The sequence below is a fragment of the Tasmannia lanceolata genome, unplaced genomic scaffold, assembly GCF_043159265.1.
Source record: "Tasmannia lanceolata isolate RefF3 unplaced genomic scaffold, GAP_Taslan_0.1 ptg000005l, whole genome shotgun sequence".
Classification (NCBI taxonomy): Eukaryota; Viridiplantae; Streptophyta; class Magnoliopsida; order Canellales; family Winteraceae; genus Tasmannia; species Tasmannia lanceolata.
In genome coordinates this window covers 11,925,092-11,947,704 of record NW_027518682.1, presented here as the reverse complement: position 1 = coordinate 11,947,704, position 22,613 = coordinate 11,925,092, and the positions used below count along the sequence as shown (strand labels likewise).

Below are 22,613 nucleotides of genomic sequence, written 5' to 3'. Positions count from 1 at the left end.
CCGAAATTTTATATTTAATAAAATAGTGTTTTCTTTGTTTCGCCGGATTTCGGCCAAAATGTCGATTTTCATGGGGTCTGAAATCGGTACTGAAACCGAAATTTAAAATCTTGCTTGAGACTGGCCGAAGATATTATCACATATCTTTTTTTTTTGTTTGATGACATGGGATATTCCCACCGAAATTTCGATTTTCATGGGGTCTGAAACCGGTACCAAAACCGAAATTTAAAACCTTGCTAGAGACTGGTCGAAGATATTATCACATTTCTTTTTTATTGTTTGATGACATGGGATATTCCCACACCAATTTTTAGGGCTGGACTATTCCCTACGGATGCGCGCAATCACCTGTAAACCAGGCACATCTTGCAGGCTCGGGGATTTGAACTTGCGTCTATGGCGGATTAAAACCCTGCCCGTTTGTTTTCTGAGCTCTAATTGTGACTAAAACTGATTATTGATGTGCTTATTTTTCTTCTTCCTTTGGTTATTTTGGTTCGAAATAGTTTCAATCATTGAATAAGTGGGCCTACTTGTAAGACCAAAAAAATGATTAAAAAGCAAAACTAATAAAGTGTCTAAGCCCGGGTTCGAACCGGGGACCCCTAGTGTGTGAGACTAGCGTGATAAGAAAATTTTTATATTTACATATTTTGCCATGTGGATGAGAGATCGATAAAAGCGACTTGAGAGAGACGAAAAAGCCCTAACAGGAAATAAGAGAAGAAGGGGCAGACGATTGAGAGAAAAACTCAGAGAGAGAGAGAGAGAGAGAGAGAGAGAGAGAACAAAAATGCCTTCTCAGAAGATTGAACCAGTCCACCAAGACACAGTCCACGACGTGGCCATGGACTACTACGGGAAGCGTCTCGCCACGGCCTCCTCCGATGCCACGATCAAGATCATCGGCGTCAGCAATTCCTCCCAGCAGCACCTCGCCACCCTTACGGGCCACCTCGGCCCAGTCTGGCAAGTCGCCTGGGCCCACCTCAAATTCGGATCCATCCTCGCTTTCTGCTCTTATGATGGCCGCGTAATCATCTGGAAAGAAGGCCAAAACCCTAACGATGAGTGGATCCAAGCCCACGTATTCTCGGATCACAAATCCTCAGTCAATTCCATCTTCTGGGCCCCACACGAGATCAGACTCTGCCTGGCCGCCGCCTCCTCCGACGGTAACATCTCTATCTTCACCGCTCGGCCAGATGGATCCTGGGACACTACACGGATCGATCAGGCCCATCCCGTCGGTGTCACGTCCGTCTCATGGGCCCCATCCACTGCTCCCGGATCCCTCGTCGGATCCGAATCCGATCCCCCGGTCCAGAAGCTCGCCTCAGGGGGATGTGACAACACTGTCAAGATCTGGAAGCTTTATAACGGGAGCTGGAAATTGGATTGCTTTCCAGCACTTCTGATGCATTCCGATTGGGTGAGGGATGTGGCGTGGGCCCCGAATCTAGGGCTTCCGAAATCAACGATTGCGAGTGCGTCCCAGGATGGGACCGTGGTTATATGGACGGTGGGCAAGGAAGGTGATCAATGGGATGGGAAGGTTTTGAAGGATTTTCAGACGCCGGTGTGGAGGGTTTCGTGGTCACTCACAGGGAATTTACTGGCCGTTGCCGACGGGAAGAATAATGTGACGCTGTGGAAAGAAGCGGTCGATGGAGAGTGGCAGCAGGTCACTACAGTGGAGCCCTAGATCCAGGTTTTTTAGCTTCTTCTTTTGATGCTAAACCATTACTCCCTCAATGGCTGTTGCATATTAGTTTTGCTTTCTTTTTTTCTTTTTTACTTCTGTTTTTTGTTGTGCTTTGAATAACTTTGCCTGGGAACTATAAATTGGTTTGCAACTATTGGTTTGCCTGGTAATGTTAATTGGTTTGCAACTAGTTAATCTCATTCAAGATCTGTTATTTTAGCTTTATTAAATCACATCTTGTAACCATGCTTTTTTTATGATGCATTGTCATGGCTCTCTTGTTGAAAACTATTTCACTGTTGAAAACAATAAAAATTAAAAATTGATCAAGTATGAATCTAATGATGGATGATTGAAGCTTAAGAAAAAAATTATATGGAACAACTACATGCAAATAAAGATCTATAATGTAGATAAATAGGTAAATGAAGGGAGTTTTAGTGCTTCTCCAATCCTTGTGATTTGCCCTTTCAATGATTAAGAATAATTTTCGTATTGATTATTTTCTCTTTAAAGAGTATTCCCCCCCCCCCCCCCCCCCGCCCCCCGCCTTTTTTCCTTCTTTAAAGAGTATTTTCTCCTTTTGATATTGCTGAAATAGTGTATTTAAAACTATAAATCTCAAGTTTCAAATAAAGCTTTTGTGATTCATTTTTCCAAAACTTGCGTTAAATCTACAAGAATAAAACTATAAATCCCTAAAACTTGTTATTCTAATTAGATGAAGACCTCTTTATTACTTGTAACCCTAACCTACATTAACCCTTCGCCTCTATCCTAGTGTTGCCCGATCTCTTTCTATATGCATCTTATACGCTTCCAACAAGGCTTATTACATTCACAATCAATTAAGCTTCCCACACATTTCTTCTTTACTTTCTTTAGAGCTTTTCACTTCCCACATTTTTTTTCTTTTTTTGGTTTCTCATCTCCCTCTTTTGCTTCCCGCATTTCTTTCCTTTTTTTTCTATATCCCTCGCTTCCCGCACGACCGTTTCACACTTTGACAACAATGGTTTGAAAAGCCATATACCCTTCCCCCTTTGATCTAGACTTGCTGATTATTTTAAATAATACTTGTGTTATATGTCTTGATGCTTATGCATTCGTGCATGGCACTTGAAACGAGAACGGGATCCTAAAGGATATGTATTCTATGTTTACTTGATCCCAAAAGTTCCACTGTTTGTTCTCAAAATGAGTTTTAGCTCCCAAGCATATACAAGTAAAAAAATCCTAGCAAACCTGTTTTAAGTCGCATATTTTCCAAATTATAGGTGTTTTTTTTTCTTCCTTTTTAACGGTCATATCACAAATAATAGCTGTTTCCAGTGCATATAACGAATTATATGTGTAAAAGAAGCCAAATATTGGAAGGACCTTTCCTTGTTCAGAGGGTAACAAATTTGAGGGTCATGAACTCCCTATTTTTTTTTTTTAAATGGCGAATCAATTTATTAAAAATAAGTTGATATTGAATATTCGAACATGCTGGTATGATACTGAAGTACCTTCCACTCTATTGAAGATCTCATCAAACATGTGCGTAAATCTCCATGGACGCGGCTGGCTCCCACTTGACCACCTAATAATGTCGAGGGAGTCCTCTTTGACTATCAATCTACCAAGGTCTGAGCTCTCAACGATTCTTATCCTATATTATAATGCTCTGACCTCAGCTTCATTTGATTCCGTTATTCTGACTGGACTCGAGAAAGCCTATATGGTGCCACCCCTCTCGACCCTGAGGACTTCACTAACCCCAACTGGCACTGGGCTACCAATACTAGATCTGTCAAAATTATGTTTCAGCTTTGATTGGCCTAGGGGTTCCCATGTGCTTACTCTCTACTAATGCAGATCTCTCTCCATCCCTTCCATAAGTCATAACAAGAAGCGAAAGAAAAGCTGGGGAGGCTTTTAACCCCAAGATATGGTGAGGGCTATCACTTTTTTGTACAAGGAAAGTGAGCTCTTTATGAGCCCCCTAAACATCCCAGAATCTCTCTCCATCCATATCACCCAGCTCGGAGCCAAGAGGATCACACGTCATAGTATCTTAGACCCTGCTCCTTTTAGATTGTGAAAACCGATTGTAATTTTGGGTCTAATTACGTTAATTATTGGTCTAGTAATCAATTTGGGGCTTACAATCTGTTGTCACATCTAAAACTGAACAGGGCCTAAGAAAGCACAAATCCAGTCAAATCGTTGGTCATTTTCACTTTGGTTTTTGTTTTCTCAATGGAATTCCGTTTTGGAAGTGTTTTAGAGCAATGCCTTCTAAACCAATGAGTGAAGCTCACCAGTCCCAAAAACTTCGGTCTCATTTCCTACACATGTTGCTTATCTGCACCATACAAGTAAAAGAAAGCCCTTTACAATAAAAGATTAAAACCACTGCTCGTGCTTCTTTTTTCTTTCCTTTGGCCATCTAAGTCTGAAATAGTTTCGATTATAAAACAAGTGGGACCTACGCCTGAAAATAAAATTGAAAATAAAATTATAAAGTGTCTAAGCCCGGGTTTGAACCGAGGACATCTAGTGTGTGAGACTAGCGTGATAACCAACTACACCACCCAGACTTAGTTGTTAGATCAAGAAACTTTTAATATTTACTTGAATTATAATGGAGTTCACTAGATCAACGGCCCCAATTACAAACTATTTTCCCATGTGAGGTGATGCATTGTCGATCATTATTACTTGGCTTAATACTAGGAGTCAAAGGGTAAAAAGGAAAATTGTGTTTTGCCCATAGATTAGATTGAAGAGAGAAAGGGAGAGAGAGAGAAGAAAGAAAGGGATATGAACTGTGAGAAAAAGCCCTAGTCGTCGTCTCCATGAAGGGGCAAACAATTTCAGAGAAAAATCCACGGAAAAAAAAAACTTCTCAGAAGATCGAAACGGGTCACCAAGACACACTCTACGACGTGGCCATGGACTACTACGGGAAGCGTCTCGCCACGGCTTCGTCTGACGCAACGATCAAGATCATTGGGCGTCACATCCTCCTCTCAACTGCACCTCGCCACCCTCACGGGCCACCTTGGCCAGGTCTGGCAAGTCGCTTAGGCCCACCCCAGATTCGGATCCATCCTCGCTTCCTGCTCTTACGATGGTTGCGTAATCATTAGGAAGGAAGGCCAAAACCGTAACGAGTGGATCCAAGCCCACGTATTCTCCGATCTCAAATCCTTCGTCAATGCCATCTCATGGGCCCCACACGAGATCGGACTTTGCCTCGCCGCGACTTACATTAACCCTTCTCCTCTATCCTAGTGTAGCCCGATCTCTTTCTATATGCATCTTATACGCTTCCAACAAGGCTTATTACATTGACGTTCAATTAAGCTTCCCACACATTTCTTCTTCACTTTCTTTAGAGCTTTTCACTATTTTTTTTCTTTTTTTGGTCTCTCATCTCCCGCTTTTGCTTCCCTCATTTCTTTCCTTTTTTTCCTGGAACCCTCGCTTCCCGCTTTCGCTTCTCGTATGGCTTGTCACATTCGTTTCCCACTCTGGCAACAATGGTTTGAAAAGCCATATACCCTTCCCCCTTCGCTCTAGCCTTGCTGATTATTTTAAATAATACTTGTGTTATATGTCTTGATGTTTGTGCATTCGTGCCTGGCACTTGAAACGACAACGGGATCCTAAAGGATATGTATTCTATGTTTACTTGATCCCAAAACTTCCACTACTTGTTCTCAAAATGAGTTTTAGCTCCCAAGCATATACAACTCAAAAAATCCTAGCAAAACCTGTTTTGAGTCACATATTTTCCAAATTATAGGTGTTTTTTTTGTCTTCTTTTTTAGTGGTCATATCACAAATAATAGTTGTTTCCAGTGCATATAACCAATTATATTTGTAAAGGAAGCCAAATATTGGAAGGATTTTTCCTTGTTCAGAGCGTAACAAATTTGAGGGTCACGAACTCTCTATTTTTTTTTTAAAATGGTGAATCAATTTATTAAAAATAAGTTGAGATTGAATATTCGAACATGCTGGTATGATACAGAAGTACCTTTCACTATTGAAGATCTCATCAAACATGTGCGTAAATCTCCATGGAGGCGGCTGGCTCCCACTTGACCACCTAATAATGTAGAGGGAGTCCCCTTCAACTATCAATCTACCAAGGTCTGAGCTCTCAACGATTCTTATCCCATGTAATAATGCTCTGACCTCAGCTTCATTTGAGTCCCGTTATTCTGACTGGACTCTAGAAAGCCTTTATGGTGTCACCCCTCTCGTTTCTGAGGACTCCACCATCCCCAGCTGGCTCTGGGCTACCAATACTGGATCCGTCAAAATTATATTTCAGCTTTGATTGGCCTAGGGGTTCCCCTGTGCTTACTCTACTAATGCAGATCTCTCTCCATCCCCTCCATAAGTCATAACAAGAAGCGAAAGAAAAGCTGGGGAGGGTTTTAACCCCAAGATATGGTTAGGGCTATCACTTTTTTGTACAACAAAAGTGAGCTCCTTATGTGTCCCCTAAAGATCCCAGCATCTCTTTCCTTCCATATCACCCAGTTCATAGCCAAGAGGATCACACATCATAGTATCTTTCATTTTTCTGGCCATGGAGCAGCATGCCAAAACTCTAATAGGTCGGTTAGGCGAAGTGGAAATACCCTGGTCATCCCGAATCTCCTTAGAATCAGACTCTAGATCTCCCTAGCCATCTTGCAATAGATAAAAATGTGGTTCCCCATCTCCCTTGCTTCCACGTATATTGCACAGTTGTCAATAATGATCATCTTCATGGTTTCTGACGTGGTCTACCTTGAGAATCTTATCGCACAGGGCTGTCCAGCTAAACGTATAGACCCTTGGAGGAGCAGGTATACTCCCTTTTTGGCTATATGCAAGATTTATTCAGTTTCAGTTGGCACGGAAATGGAAACGGTTTCGGTTTCAGTGGAAATTTCGTTGTAAATCTTTTAAAATCACGGAAGTGTATAGAAACATATGCAAATGATGAAATATTAAGATGAAACTCTGGGAAATGCTAGGATAAGGACAAATACGTACTTCTAAGATCAAGTCCTTCTACCATCAACTTGTATCTTGTCCCGTGCCTTCCAAAGTAGCCAAAGTTTGGAACATCCAAGCACCTACTAGTTGCTTTCTTGTTTACCTTTCCAGAGGGCTTTCGATGCCTGCTAGTGTGGCCTTTGGCTGGGCCACTTTTCTCAGAAGAAACTAATGGTTGACTTCTTAAGAGCTCGAGAGATGTTGGTCATCGATCATTGTGCACTTTGCATAGATGCCGGGGAAATGGTGGATCACATATTCATGCATGGTAAGGTGGCAAGAGAGGAGTGGAGCAATGTATTGAAGAGATTTGAAATATCATGGGTTTTCCCAGCCAAGCTCATAGATTTATTGGAAAGTTGGCCCATGGTCCGTTGGAGAAAAAAAAGGGAACATCCTATGGATGGTCTCACTTTTAGCAGCAATATGGGTTTTTTGGAAACAGAGAAATGCACTTGTCTTTAAAGTATACACAAAGAGATCGCATTTCCTCTACAATAAGGTGATAACCACTATTATTTCATGGCTGAAGACCCTACTATGCTTTAGATTTGTGTTATTCTATGATTTATGGTATGTGTAGAAGGAGATTTTCCATGGTTCAGAGTAAGAACCCAAGATTGTCCAAGATTGGGAGCCTCATGCTCAAGGCTACTTGAAGTTGTATTTTGATGGGTCTAGTATGGGCAACCCTGGATCTTCTAGAACTGGGGAAGTACTAAGGGATGAGTATGGGGCTTTGAGATGGGCAGTTGTGGGTCCCATAGGAGTCCCTGATGCAAATGAAGCCGAAGTGCATACAATCCATCAATGAATAAAGTTTCTTGAGAATGAAGACTTGAAACCAGTGGTGATAGAAGGATAGAAGGGGACTCTCTCAATGTGATAAGATGGCTTAGAGGCTCCCACTCTTATCCATGGAGATTTGCTTCTTTTTTCCGACGCGATCCAAGATAGGGTGGGTGGAGCAAATATATCTTTCCATCATGTCAGGCGGTTGGCCAATGGTGTGGCTGATAGGTTAGCCAGAGAGGGCGTCTCGAGGGAGAGTGTGCTATTATTTGATTTTCTCCTTCCTTGACTTTTATTCTTCTTTGCCCCTTGGGGAGGGGCATGCAATTGTATTCCTTCAGCTCTTTCATTTCTTTCCACTTTGTTGGTATAGACCCTCCCCGGTCTTTCTTTTCTTTTAATGAAATTTCTCGCCATTAAAAAAACGGACAAATACATACTTAGAAACCAACATATGAGGAAGGAAGCCATTCATAATGGCTTAGTCTCATCGAACACCTAGCGACATGTGTTGGTCCCATGTTGATCAGACATCCCAGGCATGAGATACAGTTACTTTGTTGTGCAGCTCAATGATGTTGCCTACCAACCATCATTATCTACATTAATGAAATGAAATGAAATGCAAATCATAATATCTTTCATTTTTTGTCGTTTAGACCATTTCGGTCGAATTTCAGGAATTTCGGTCAAATTTCAGGATTTTCGGTCGAATTTCAAGAATTTCTGTCAAAATTTTGAGAATTTCGAGAGAAATAATGTCATGAAAGGAATTCATGTAGATTTCGTTTCAGTAGGTATGGAAACAGAAACATTTCAGTCATTTTGGGTTTTTTTTTTTGAATGAGTAATTTCGGGAAAATTTAAACCATAGCTATATGCAAAGTTAGTGGACAAGTGTCACGGGGAAACAATTGAGGGCAACCGAATCGTCGCAGTGCGCTCCGTGTCACGGGGACGCAGTTGGCATTTTAGGCCATCAATGTCTAGTGAATTTCCCAGGGGTAGTCGCTAATATAAACTTTTGGTGGGCACTCCTTGTTGAGAGGGTTGGTTGGCAAAACTCTTTAAGGAGGAGTTGGCCCTGTGACAAACTGACTCCTCCCCCGATAGGCCTAGCCGGTGTAGGCCGGAACCTTGGTGGTTTGCTTATGGGTTGTATGAGGAGTTGCTTGTGCATGTGAGGCACACAGTAGGAAATCATACTACAGCTCGTGTGTGTGTCGGCGTGCCCTAAGGGAGCTTTGGGTGCGGACTGCGAGTTATCCACATGGATGCTCCGGTTTCTTTGGTCGAGGACGGAGGCCAAAGACAGTGCATGTTGGGTTGGGTTTCCACATGCATTGTGTGCACGAACCCCTGCAAGGGGCTAATTATACTATTGGCCTTTTGCATCGCGGTACGTCTTGTGGATAGGCCAATCTCTTGGTCTTCCATGAGTACGTGCGGGGGCGACCTGGATTGCCCTCGCAAGGTGTACACCTTGCGGATCAGTCCATGGAGCATGCTTACTTCTTGGATGACCAAGCCCCTGTGCTTGGCGGATTAGTGCGTGGCATCGTCATGCCTCGTACTCGATTGACTTTGCATTGGGCTTTCAAGGCCTGATGTTCGATGTACTTGTGATGCTGGTTGATCACGAGAGTGGGTTCATAGTTGGTTTCGGCACGTCTAAGCTCAGTAGCCAGTAGCTTGATGAAAGGTTTGATGGCCGTGAACAAAGTATCTAGAGGTGCATGTCAAGATCTTGGCCTAGTAGTCTGTTGAATAACTCAGAGATTGGGTGCACATGTGAAGGATCGAGAGGTGTTCGTCATGCAGGGCCTTCAGAGCGTTGCACGTTGATTCGGTTGAAGGCTTGCCCATGCATACGCACATGTTGAGGCGCCGCACGGGCTATTCCGTTGCTAAAACAATAGGCCCGTGACACTAGGCACGGTGTGGTGGTAAGAAATGATTTAACACTGAAAGTGCTAGGTGAGCTCCATATCCAAACCGTTTTGTCATCTCTCATCATACTTATATAGCAAGACTCCAATGCCTTTGGGTTACCCTTCCTATCTCACTTTCAAAGAAGTTGCATCTAAATTGTATTTTCCAGGATATTATCTACCAATTTATAACAATAGAAAACAATCACATTTTTTTCGACAACCACTTTGTACAATTCTGCGAAGCCCCACACCATTTATCATTCTAGAAGCTTATTCTATAACCCATTTAAACTCTATATTTGATCCTCTCATTGAATCTGAACTTCTATGTCAGGATTCTCTCCATAGTGTCAACCCACTGAATCCGTACCTATCGTCAGATATTCAATTTCCTTGCGCCATGCCATATTTGCTATCAATGACTTTAGTCTACAATTGACTACTTTCTTCCCAATACCTCCATAACCACTTCCCAAGTAAGGCTTTGTTGACTTCTTTCAATTTATGGATTCCAAGGCCCCTAGCTTTGATTGGCATTTATACTAATTTCAAGCTAACAAGATGGAGTTTCTCTTCTCCTCGGACTCTCCCCAAAGGAATCTCCTTTGTATTTTCTCGATCCGATTATTTACACTCATTGGACATTTGAAAGTGGATGGATAATATATCAGAATGTTTGCCAACATTGCTTTTATTAGGGTAATTTTCCCTCCTAATAAAATTAGGTTCCGCTTCCAGGTGTCAAGCCTTCTTTCCACTCTTTCAACAATCGGATCCCATATGTTCTTTCGTGATTTACCTTTACCTAAGGGTTGACGCAGATAAGTTGTAAGAGTGATCCATCGAGCACCCTAGCAAGCGTGCCGGGCGATTGCTCTCCTCTTCTGAAGTATTAATGTCAATCAACCTGGACTTGCTGAAGTTTGATCATTGCCCCGTCACCATTTCATAACACCAAAGTATATCCTTTAGTTTTTCACCTTTACTTCATCCACTCTGCTAAAAACCAATGTGTCATCTGCAAACTGATTTGAAAAAACCTTACGGGGACCCATTTATTACAATTGAGAACCAAGCCGGTAATCTGTCCCCATTTGTACTGATTGGTTTGACCATCTCGGTCTTTCCTATGTTTTTAATGAAATTTGCTACCATGAGAGAGAGAGAGAGAGAGAGAGAGAGAGAATGAGAGAGAACCAAGCCGATGATACACATCTCATGATCTAGGTGATTCATCTAACACGAAAGCCCATTCTCCCCATTAGATAATCTCAAATGCCCCACTCCACTTTGTCGTATACTTTTTCCATGTATCGTTTTACAGACGATTCCTTCTCATTCTTGAAATAGTATTCTACAATCTCATGCCATTCAAAAACAAAAAATATTATATCATCTCCTTCGCTATCAAAGTGATGTCCAAGATTTGTCTATCTGGTATGAATGCTGATTGATTGGGCGATATGTTCTTTGGGAGAGGCTTTTTCGGTAGTTCTGCTGGGACTTTTGCTAGCAATTTGTATACACATCACGCCAAGCTAATAGGATGAAAATATGCTACATTGACTGCCCCTTGTTTTTTTGCATACAAGAGCTACAAAAGTCGTACTAGTGCTCCTGTCCAACGCTAAATCCTCATAGAAGGCCTCAAAGAATGTTAGAATCATATGTTTCACTGACTCTTAGCAAGACTAAATGAAACAAATCTAAGCAGAAACAGTCGAGCCTAGGCACACCCCACCCCTCCCCCCCACGCCCACACACACACACACTCTTTTTTTAATGACCTAGGTGCTCGATTCTTACTCACAGAAAAGAGGCATGTCCTTCCTCTTCAAATGGTTTCTCTAGCTGTGTACAATATGCCCATCTAAATAATTAAACTCGACCCCATTAAGTATAGGGCGACCTCTCGTACTTCATCCCCGACACGTAATGCTGTAATCCCGTTGGCCTGTTTTCCTTGTACTAGCGATCCCATGAAAATAAGCAGTATTTTTGTCAGCTTCCTTTAGCCACCTCGCTCTAGGTCTTTGTCGCCAAGAGATTTCTTCTTGAAAGATGATACAGTTCTATTCTTCTTTGAGGTGCCCCATCTCCTCTACCTCTTCTACCCTAGCATCTCCATCTTCTTCCGCCCTTTTTACCTCCTGGATACGATTAAATGACCTTTGTTACTTTCCTATTGCTTCTCTTTGGGATTCCTTTTTCCACTCTTTGAGTTTTTCTTTAAAAAGCCACAGTTTCTGGCTTAAGACTACATTAGCCGCTGACACAATCGGACTAGGAGTGAAATTCTGACGATATTGGATGGCGGCGTGTGTCAAACGTGTGAACAATCAGACGACCAGCGAGCAGTATTCAAATAGTAATTCTATTAGATATATTGATGACGGAAATTTTATCAGAGGGTAGAGTTCATCCCCTGGGCTGATGTCGAGTTCTCGTGGACATGGGAAGTTCACTGTGCAACATTCCTCTCCCCGGTGACTGCCAGTTACTGTATTGTGCTGGGTCTACGTCTCGGTCAGCTCTACCAGGAACTACTCGGGTGGACTGTTTAACTTATTAAATTTTAGTTTCAGGTTCTTGGGACACACTCTAGAAGTGAAGAATTTTACACTGGTTTTGCCAATTCGAAACTGAATCCAGTGACCGTGCACTTCCCTTTCCTCACCCTACCTACCTATCTACTTGTGATAGTTTTGAGGTAATGGAACTTCAACCGATAACACAAGAAAAAAAAGTTATTCTGCGAAATTTTCCATTTAAAAAAAAAGAAACTTCAATCGTTATCCTTCAAGTGGTCTCTCCCTGTTCCCTATGGCCTTGCCTGAATGCTGAAAATAAGTCGTGGGGTTCATGACCTGCTAATGACGACTGAGCAGAAATACTGGGGCTTCAGTAATCTGCTACCACAACTTAGACCAACTATTCCATGAGGCACTTCCCAAGCTTAAAGCTGGAGTCCTATGGTTTCAAAACGTTTTGAGATTACCGGCTCAGGGGATCCACTTCCTCTCTTTGAATTCCACAATTCCACCCAACACTAAGAAGCTCCTCAGAAAATAGAGCTTAACAAGACTCGACTAACATTCCCCTATCACTTATAATGTGATTAGGGAGTGAGACTGTGAGAGATCGATGATCTGCGATCCTTGGTGCTTGGGTCTACTGAGATCTTTTGATCCTTGGCTTTCTTGGCATTTCCACAAGCAGCAGGAAGGGCTGCTGGCCATGCTCTTCAATCTACCAACCACACGATTCTACAGGCCAGCTCATCCAATCACAACTAGTGCATTGGCTTCTAGAGTGACATTAGTTGTGTTCCCTTCTTTATTCAAGTGGTTCCTTCCCATCGCGGAGTCATTTTTTTTGAACGGTAGTGGTCGAGTCATTTTATTCCATATCTGTCATAGGATAACACCCTACATACCCACGATAGTTCTGAGACTCTTTTTATGAAGTGAACTCTGTAATTAATTCAGTAACAATGGTATTCCATTCAGAACAGAATTAAATCCTTTCATTCAATGGAGGTTTTCAATCAAACCAATCACAACATTACAGATGAACCGAAAGCCATAAAAATAGAAGAAAATCGGCCAATTCAATTGAACTCGGAGCGGTTTTCTATTGGGAGACAACAGAAAATTGTTGAATTCAGAAATAAAACTTGGACAACAGGAGAAAGGCACTCATGATACCATACCAGTGCCTGTTTGTCTTCAATAGGTGGGCTGCTCTCAGCAGATCTTCCTCTTTGGTTCTGTTCAATTCTCCCTCCAAAATTTGCCCCCTCCTTCTCAAAGGTCATTTGGTTTTATTGCTGTATTAGGAAAATCTACATGACCATTTTGCCCTTGCTTAACTTCAGTTTTTGACGGGAATCCTAGACAGAAACGTCCAAGACCTCCTTTGTATTTCATCTGAGCAAGAACTACTCTTCCTGGGTAGCCACTGAGTGGTGCGCCTTGAGCCGTTCAGACCGCCATAGTTGCTTTGGGTGTTTGTTTTTTCGCTAGTACTCTAATTCCAATTCCACGGCGGTGTCCTCAATTACATCTAGCTCTGCATCAAACTCCCCCCTTGACTTGAATTTGTCTACTAGTTCGGGTCTCTACATGGTTTCTTTAGAAATTGAAATTAACCCAAGAAGACTCCTTCCCCGCTTTTCTTCCATTATCTTTTGTCTTTACTCTTTTGTATGTGATGGATGAATCTACTTCCTTCTTTGAGCTTCTTGTAAATGGTAGGCCTATTAATGGTTTGATGAAATGCTATGAGGTGAACTTGTACCAGACTACCAGCCTACCAATCCTGGGAAGAGCAGTTTAAATGATGTCAATGCTTATGATGGAAAAGGTCTATCTCTATCACCATTAAGGAAATGTCCTCTTCTATAATGAGAAGTTCAGGGTGGTTTAAGATTTCCCAGCTAATCGAGTCAAAACCTTTAGCGTCATCTTACTTTATCACTTATCAGACATTTGTCAAAAAACAATTTTACCACATTTAGTTATTTGAATTTACTTTTTGTGTACCAGAGTAATCCATCAGTTAGATTTACATCCTCAATGTTATTTTTTTGAAAATTGACTAATATTTTCATACCAGCAAAATTACAATGGGGACCAGTACTCCCACGAGATTTAAATAGTTTGAATTGCCCAGGAGCATTCTCCTTGGCCCAAAACAAAAACCCATTACCCCTTACATTACCCAATAGCCTCAATTGAATCGAATAAAGCAAAAAGTGCCATATTTGTGGAACCTCCAAGTCAAGATCGTGACCTGCCACGTCACACCGATTTCTCCACTGCAATCTGCTGGCAAATTCGATTTTCAAAAATCCCGCCGAAGGCCCAGAGCTATTGTGGGCCCCTAACCGTGCACAATAGCCAACCACCCAACATCATCATCCGATCTCCGGCGGCCTCCACCTCGAACCACCACCAAACACCGACTGCTCCCCATTAAAAATATATCAAATTCTTCTACCATCTTCTCCAAAACCTACTTCCACTAACCCAAAATCATTCCATCCAAAAGTATACTCCTAGCCCTAACCCTAAACCGTAACCCTAAAGACTATACTAGTCCCTCACCTCCTTCCCCAATCAACCCTAACCCTAACAACGCTAAAATTCCCCTCATCTTCATCCTCCTTCAAACCTTAACCCTACATGGTTCATTGCTGCCTATGTTGCATGGATTCGGATTCGCGTGTCGGGATCCGATACGGATTCGAGGTCTTGGATTCGGCAAGACCCCGAAAGTAAGATTCAGATTTGGTAATTTTTAAATAAAATAAAATTATCAAAATTTAAATATGTATGTATATGCGTGTGTGTGTGTGTGTGTGTATTCATGAAAAATATGAGGGTAGAGGGTTGTTGCGAGTTTAGTATTAAGAGAGTCAAAGGAGGAAGGGGGTCGATGTTCGACGGTCGAGGCACCGGGGTTTTTATTAAAAGATTAAGTGTTTTGCTTTAATATAAAAAATGTTAAGAAACACATTTAAAGAGACAAAACGAAGAATCAGATTCACCCGAAAAAACAGGATTCGTGTGGAAAAGAGACAACGATGAATTGGATTCGCTCGAAAAAAACAGGATTCGTGCGGGACACAGCTACGACAAGAATCCGGGTGTGTCCCATGTGAATCCATGTCCGATTCGCCTGTGGAGACGTGTCGACACGGATTCGGCATAGGGGGTAAAGAATCCATGCAACATAGATTGCCGCTATCCACTACCTCCCTCAGCTCCATATCCAACCTCCTCCTTTTCCTTTGAATCCGAACACCATTTTCCTTACATCGGGCCCTTCCATAGCCTCCAACAACTCCCCCATCCATTTTCTCCATCAACCCTAACTAGATTCGGCCCTTTCACCATTAAATCCGGCCTTCTTGGGCCCAGCTCCGGCCATTCCGCCCTATATTTGGCCCCCGGCTTTCCATGACACCCGGATCCAATAATCCACGGCCTCCCACCGCCTATAGCTGGCCTTCCATGGCTCCAGGTCTAGCACCCCACGGCTTTTCACAGCCACAATTTTCCTCAATGTTGATCAGCTCTTCACAATTTTTTTAATTTGACGGTTGGAGGTAAATAAGTCAATAATCAGTGTACGGTATGATGACATTTAGAAGACTATGCTTTCAAACACTTATAATGATGGCTCATATAGGGGTTCCGATTGATTGATTTGGCAATGATTCTCCGGACTTGAATAATACCAATATTTTCATCACCTTTTAGTTCTTGCACCCTTTTGTTCTTCAAACTTATTATGCATTTCCCAGTACCGTCTTGACTTTTGAGTTAATGTCCAGCATTGTTTCAATAATCCACCATCAGCATGTAGTTGATTTATATTATTTGGGGCTCTATGCTTAGGGGTGGTTATTAAAATGAATGCATGTATCTCCTTCAATCTATTGGATTCTGAACATTGATCTCTGTTGCCCTCTTCTGTTTTCAATAAATGTTCTGGCCTCTTATGCTTTCATCTCTTGGTTTCTTTAGTTTTTCGTACCATCTTCAGTTAATTTTGCTTTAGGCTGCATCTCACCTCGTTTTTCTATTTAATCTTGAATCTTTTCCTCTGGTATTTTATTTTGTTTCTTTTCTTCAATGCCCCTTAATTTTTTTTAGTTTTCCAACTTCATTTGTGGTTCTGGTGATGTTACATCTTCAATATTTGTAATGACATCGAGATTCCTGGTCATGTTTGTGCAAAGTTACTCAAACTGAAATATTTCTCTCTTAGAAAGGAAATGGGTTTAATGTTTGTAGCAACAATTGACAATGGTCTGAAATATGTCGCGAGGTGGTGGATGGAGCAAGTAAAATTTAGATGTTATCCACATAGCTCTTGCAGTTGCTTGGTTTGATGTAGTTTTTCTATTAAAAAATCCTATAGCATAGGTTAAGACTCCGTATATTTCAGCCCTTCAGAGTGAAGGTGTATGAATTCTCCATTTGATAGCATGCCTATGTCGGTATAGGCTTTTCTTGAAAGTTCCCCTCGGTTCCACTTTTCCACTCGTTTACCCTGATGGAGCAACCGTCCCCATGTTATCTCGAAGTGTCAGGTACCTATTGATCTGTGTTTCTGAAATACCATAAAGATGCTCATGTCCCTCCCAGAATAGAAGTGCTTGCGGTTGAAACGGATTCTGTTAAATAAAATAACATTACGATTCACAAACGGCTCTTATCGTTCGTTTTCCGGTGGAAGCACACGAATCTAAAGCTCATAAAGCTAAGGTAAGGGTTTTATACCGTATTGACTTATTCACCAAGCATTTTGTCTCTATTCCTTCCCGTTATTGAGGATGAGAAGTGCGCATGGGGATTCCCTGAAGTGACAGAAGCGAATAAAGTGGATAATTAGTGTATGATGATGGGGCTAGAATTCGTCTTTCCATAGTTACAGAACATTCCAACTGTCATCAGTTGAAAAGCAGGCAAATGAATGAATGACCTTCCTTGAAAAAGTGCCACTGGCAAACTTACCGATAGAAAGAATAAAAACTAATTAATAGAACCGTCTAAGGGGTCTCATTTCGGGGCCTCCGGCTCGCTCTGGACTTACTTCAAGGAAAGATAGGATTGGGCAATCCGATGAAAACACTTGTGTCCTATGAAAGGAGTTGGGCTTATCTCAAACCATCAGCCCATAATTTTTTTGAAAAAAAATTCCAATGTATAAACGTCTTGGATATCAGTTTTGCCAGTCAAAATTTCCCTTTTAAAAAGAAAACAGTCAAAAGTATCCAATATCTCGGCCAATAAGAACCCATTATATCAGATTTTTCAGTATCAGCTAGTAGCTGATGTAGTCAATACATAGGAAACTTGTAACCTCTTACTCATCTTGCTGATGCCAGTTTCTAACTCATGTAAACCCAGAGTGCATATTAAGATTTAATTCTGCCATGTTCTCATGAAGGGCCCATCCAATTCCGAATCCTGAAGTTGTGAGCCTGTGACCCGATCTAGGATGGACCTTTGAATAAACAAAGCCAAATATTGATGTGACATTGGTCTTGAATATGAAATCTCTTAATTATATTTTTTGTTTGTTTTAGCAAAAGGTATTTGGTTTTGAGTGTTTTCACAGCATGAACTTGCAAAATATATGTCGAAGATACTGTTTTGATTGGCCCCATTTTGAGGCCTTAGCATGAAAACATTCTGGGCCACCAGATCAATGGCCTCCAGCCTCTAACACCCAATGTAAGCGTTTTTTATTTTCGATTTCAGTATAACTTTTGATTTTTCCACTCTTCTCCTATCTGCTTTCTTCTGCATATTGAGGGAGAGAATTGTGGGTGAGTTATTGGATTATGAGAAGTCGATATGCCACAGGCAGAGAAGGATCATGGTTATTGGCTTTGATCCTGAATGGTGATTCAATCACTCAATATTTTGGAAGATTTTCAAATATGCTGTGCAAATAAGAAATTGGAAATCCACAGATCTGGCAGTTTCCTTCACCCTCTTTGCTCCTCAACCTCTCCCCTCCAATAGGAAGAACCCCTTCCGTCTCTCTATACCTCAACATGAGCTTCCGGATCTATTCATTTTGTATTCAAAACTCAGTTCCAAATCCAAATACATTATATGAGGTATCCAGACATACCCTATATGTGGTTTTAAATCTAAACGTATATTATGGTTTTATTTTTCCGGCAGAACAGCTTTCAGTGGCCGGAGTCTAATTCCACACCGTATTTTCTGTGCAAAGACTCCGCTCGCCATTGGTCACATTCGGTTACCATATGGAGCTTTAGTGATGGGGACATTTTTCTAAAAATTCAACCCTTAGAAGGGTGTTTTGTCACTATTGGCGCCATTTTATTCACTAAAAGGGGGCTCCTTTTTAGAAGTGTTTTACAAAGTGGAATATGAGGAAAATGAAGTCAGGCATTTTTTGTCTCATTTGGAATCTTTTCGAGTCTGGTCAGTTGCTTTTCAACTGATGACAGTTGGAATGTTCTGTAACTATGGAAAGACGAATTCTAGCCCCATCATCATACACTAATTATCCACTTTATTCGCTTCTGTCACTCCAGGGAATCCCCATGCGCATTTCTCATCCTCAATAACGGGAAGGAATAGAGACAAAATGCTTGGCGAATCAGTCAATACGGTCAAAAACCCTTACCTTAGCTTTCTGAGCTTTAGATTCGTGTGCTTCCACCGGAAAACGAACGATAAGAGCCGTTTGTGAATCGTAATGTTATTTTATTTAACAGAATCCGTTTCAACCGCAAGCACTTCTATTCTGGGAGGGACATGAGCATCTTTATGGCATTTCAGAAACACAGATCAATATGTACTTGACACTTCGAGATAACATGGGGACGGTTGCTCCATCAGGGTAAACGAGTGCAAAAGTGGAACCGAGGGGAACTTTCAAGAAAAGCCTTTACCGACATAGGCATGCTATCAAATGGAGAATTCATACACCTTCACTCTGAAGGGCTGAAATATACAGAGTCTTAACCTATGCTATAGGATTTTTTAATAGAAAAACTACATCAAACCAAGCAACTGCAAGAGCTATGTGGATAACATCTAAATTTTACTTGCTCCATCCACCACCTCGCGACATATTTCAGACTATTGTCAATTGTTGCTACAAACATTAAACCCATTTCCTTTCTAAGAGAGAAATATTTCAGTTTGAGTAACTTTGCACAAAGATGACCAGGAATCTCGATGTCATTACAAATATTGAAGATGTAACATCACCAGAACCACAAATGAAGTTGGAAAAATAAAAAAATTAAGGGCCATTGAAGAAAAGAAACAAAATAAAATACCAGAGGAAAAGATTCAAGATGAAATAGAAAAACGAGGTGAAATGCAGCCTAAAGCAAAATTAACTGAAGATGGTACGAAAAACTAAAGAAACCAAGAGATGAAAGCATAAGAGGCCAGAACATTTATTGAAAACAGAAGAGGGCAACAAAGATCAATGTTCAGAATCCAATAGATTGAAGGAGATACATGCATTCATTTTAATAACCACCCCTAAGCATAGAGCCCCAAATAATATAAATCAACTACATGCTGATGGTGGATTATTGAAACAATGCTGGACATTAACTCAAAAGTCAAGACGGTACTGGGAAATGCATAATAAGTTTGAAGAACAAAAGGGTGCAAGAACTAAAAGGTGATGAAAATATTGGTATTATTCAAGTCCGGAGAATCATTGCCAAATCAATCAATCGGAACCCCTATATGAGCCATCATTATAAGTGTTTGAAAGCATAGTCTTCTAAATGTCATCATACCGTACACTGATTATTGACTTATTTACCTCCAACCGTCAAATTAAAAAAATTGTGAAGAGCTGATCAACATTGAGGAAAATGGTGGCTGTGAAAAGCCGTGGGGTGCTAGACCTGGAGCCATGGAAGGCCAGCTATAGGCGGTGCGAGGCCGTGGATTATTGGATCCGGGTGTCATGGAAAGCCGGGGGCCAAATATAGGGCGGAATGGCCGGAGCTGGGCCCAAGAAGGCCGGATTTAATGGTGAAAGGGCCGAATCTAGTTAGGGTTGATGGAGAAAATGGATGGGGGAGTTGTTGGAGGCTATGGAAGGGGCCGATGTAAGGAAAAGGGTGTTCGGATTCAAAGGAAAAGGAGGAGGTTGGATATGGAGCTGAGGGAGGTTGTGGATAGCGGCAATCTATGTTGCATGGATTCTTTGCCCCCCTATGCCGAATGCGTGTCGACACGTCTCCACAGGCGAATCGGACATGGATTCACATGGGACACACCCGAATTCTTGTTGTAGCTGTGTCCCGCACGAATCCTGTTTTTTTCGAGCGAATCCGATTCATCGGTCTCTTTTCCACACGAATCCTGTTTTTTCGGGTGAATCTGATTCTTCGTTTTGTCTCTTTAAATGTGTTTCTTAACATTTTTTTATATTAAAGCACAACACTTAATCTTTTAATAAAAACCCCGGTGCCTTGACCCTCGAACATCGACCCCCTTCCTCCTTTGACTCTCTTAATACTAAACTCGCAACAACCCTCTACCCTCATATTTTTCATGACACACACACACATATACATACATATTTAAATTTTGATAATTTTATTTTATTTAAAAATTACTGAATCTGAATCTTACTTTCGGGGTCTTGCCGAATCCAAGACCTCGAATCCGTATCGGATCCCGACACGCGAATCCGAATCCATGCAACATAGGCAGCAATGAACCAGGTAGGGTTAAGGTTTGAAGGAGGATGAAGATGAGGGGAATTTTAGGGTTGTTAGGGTTAGGGTTGATTGGGGAATTTTAGGGTTGTTAGGGTTAGGGTTGATCCCGACACCCCACTGCCAGATCCAAAGGCTCCCTGGGTTGATGTTTCTATGGATTTTGTACTAGGCCTACTGAGAACACCAAGAGGTTGGGACAGTATCATGGTTGTCGTGGACCGGTTTAGCAAAATGGCGCATTTCATCCCATGTAAGACAACCATGGACACTAGTCGCATAGCAGATTTGTATCTGCCCTGTGGTGTGATATCACGGCCTACCTAAAACCATTAGGTCAGGTAGGGACTCCAAATTCACGAGTCACTTATGGAGGGCCATTTGGAAGAAATTAGAGACTAGTTTGCAATTAAGCAGCCCATATCATCCTCAATCCGATGGGCAAACCGTTGTCGTCAACCGGACAATTGGAAGCATGTTGGGCCCTCTCACGTAAAAGTTATGAAGTGCTTCAAAAAAGGCGTCCCCGTACGAACGTTTGTATGAACTTGCGTACGAACAAGAATGAATTTGAATTTAATTGCATCCAAAACCGAACAACCGGCCTTTGTCCTTTTCAGATCCTCCATGGAAAGAACCCAAAGAGGGACCCCTAGACTTACTGCCTCTACAAAGCATGGAAACTAGAATGAAGAAAGTACCGGATCATGAAATTGCAAGAAATGCATGATCAAGTTAGGGTCAACATTACCATTCAAAAAAAAAGTTAGGGCCAACATTGAGAAGGCTAATCTGGAACAAGCTGATAAACAAAACAGGCAGCTCATCTTTGAAGGAGATTTGGTTTGCGTTTATCTTCCAGAGGAACAGTAACCCGTCGGAGAATACCATAAGCTTCATCCAAAAAAAATTTGGGCCGTGCCAAGTGCTGGAAAAACTTAATGGCAATGTATTGAGCTACCCGATGGAATGAATATCACCAATGTATTCAGCGTTAAACACTAACCCCTTACCATGGAGAAGAGCCGAACTAGTAGACAAATTCAAGTCAAGGGGGGAGTTTGATGCAGAGCTAGATGTAATTGAGGACACCGCCGTGGAATTGGAATCAGATTACTAGCGAAAAAACAAACACCCAAAGTAACTGTGGCAGTGTGAACGGCTCAAGGCGCACCACTTGGTGGCTGTCCAGGAAGAGTAGTTCTTGCTCAGATGAAATACAAAGGGGGTCTTAGACGTTTCTGTCCAGGAATTCCCCTCAAAAAACTGAAGTTAAGCAAAGGGCAAAACGGTCTTGTAGATTTGCCTAATACAGCAATAAAACCTAATGACCTTTGAGATGGAGGGGGCATTTTTTGGGGGGAGAATTGAACAGAACCAAAGAGGGAGATCTGCTGAAAGCCGCCCACGTATTGAAGACAAACAGGCACTGGTATGGTATCATGAGTGCCTTTCTCCTGTTGTCCAGAAGTTTTATTTCTGAATTCAACAATTTTCTGCTGTCTCCCAATAGAAAACCTCTCTGAGTTCAATTGAATTGGCCGATTTTCTTCTATTTCTATGGCTTTCGGTTCATCTGTAATGTTGTGATTGGTTTGATTGAAAACCTGCATTGAATGAAAGGATTTACTTCTGTTATGAATGGAATACCATTGTTACTGAATTAATTACAGAGTTTACTTCATAAGAAGAGTCTCAGAACTATCGTGGGTATGTAGGGTGTTATCCTATGACAGATATGGAATAAAATGACTCGACCACTACCGTTCAAAAAAAATGAGTCCGCGATGGGAAGGAACCACTTGAATAAAGAAGGGAACACAACTAATGTCACTCTAGAAGCCAATGCACTAGTTGTGATTGGATGAGCTGGCCAGAATCG

General features: G+C 41.6%; 1 non-coding gene and 1 pseudogene across 3 annotated transcripts in view; one reads left to right on the top strand and one right to left on the bottom strand.

The window, feature by feature from the left end:
• The first annotated feature begins 796 nt into the window (after positions 1–796).
• The window catches only part of LOC143876636 (protein transport protein SEC13 homolog A pseudogene), a 30,939-nt pseudogene continuing 9,122 nt past the window's right edge, over positions 797–22,613 (top strand). For both annotated transcript variants that reach the window (XR_013250439.1, XR_013250440.1), the window contains exon 1: positions 797–1,714. The product of XR_013250439.1 is annotated as a protein transport protein SEC13 homolog A pseudogene, transcript variant X1 (transcript). The remainder of the gene's footprint in view (positions 1,715–22,613) is intronic.
• Positions 4,220–4,293, bottom strand: TRNAV-CAC (transfer RNA valine (anticodon CAC)). The gene has a single exon. It is a non-coding gene; the product is annotated as a tRNA-Val (tRNA).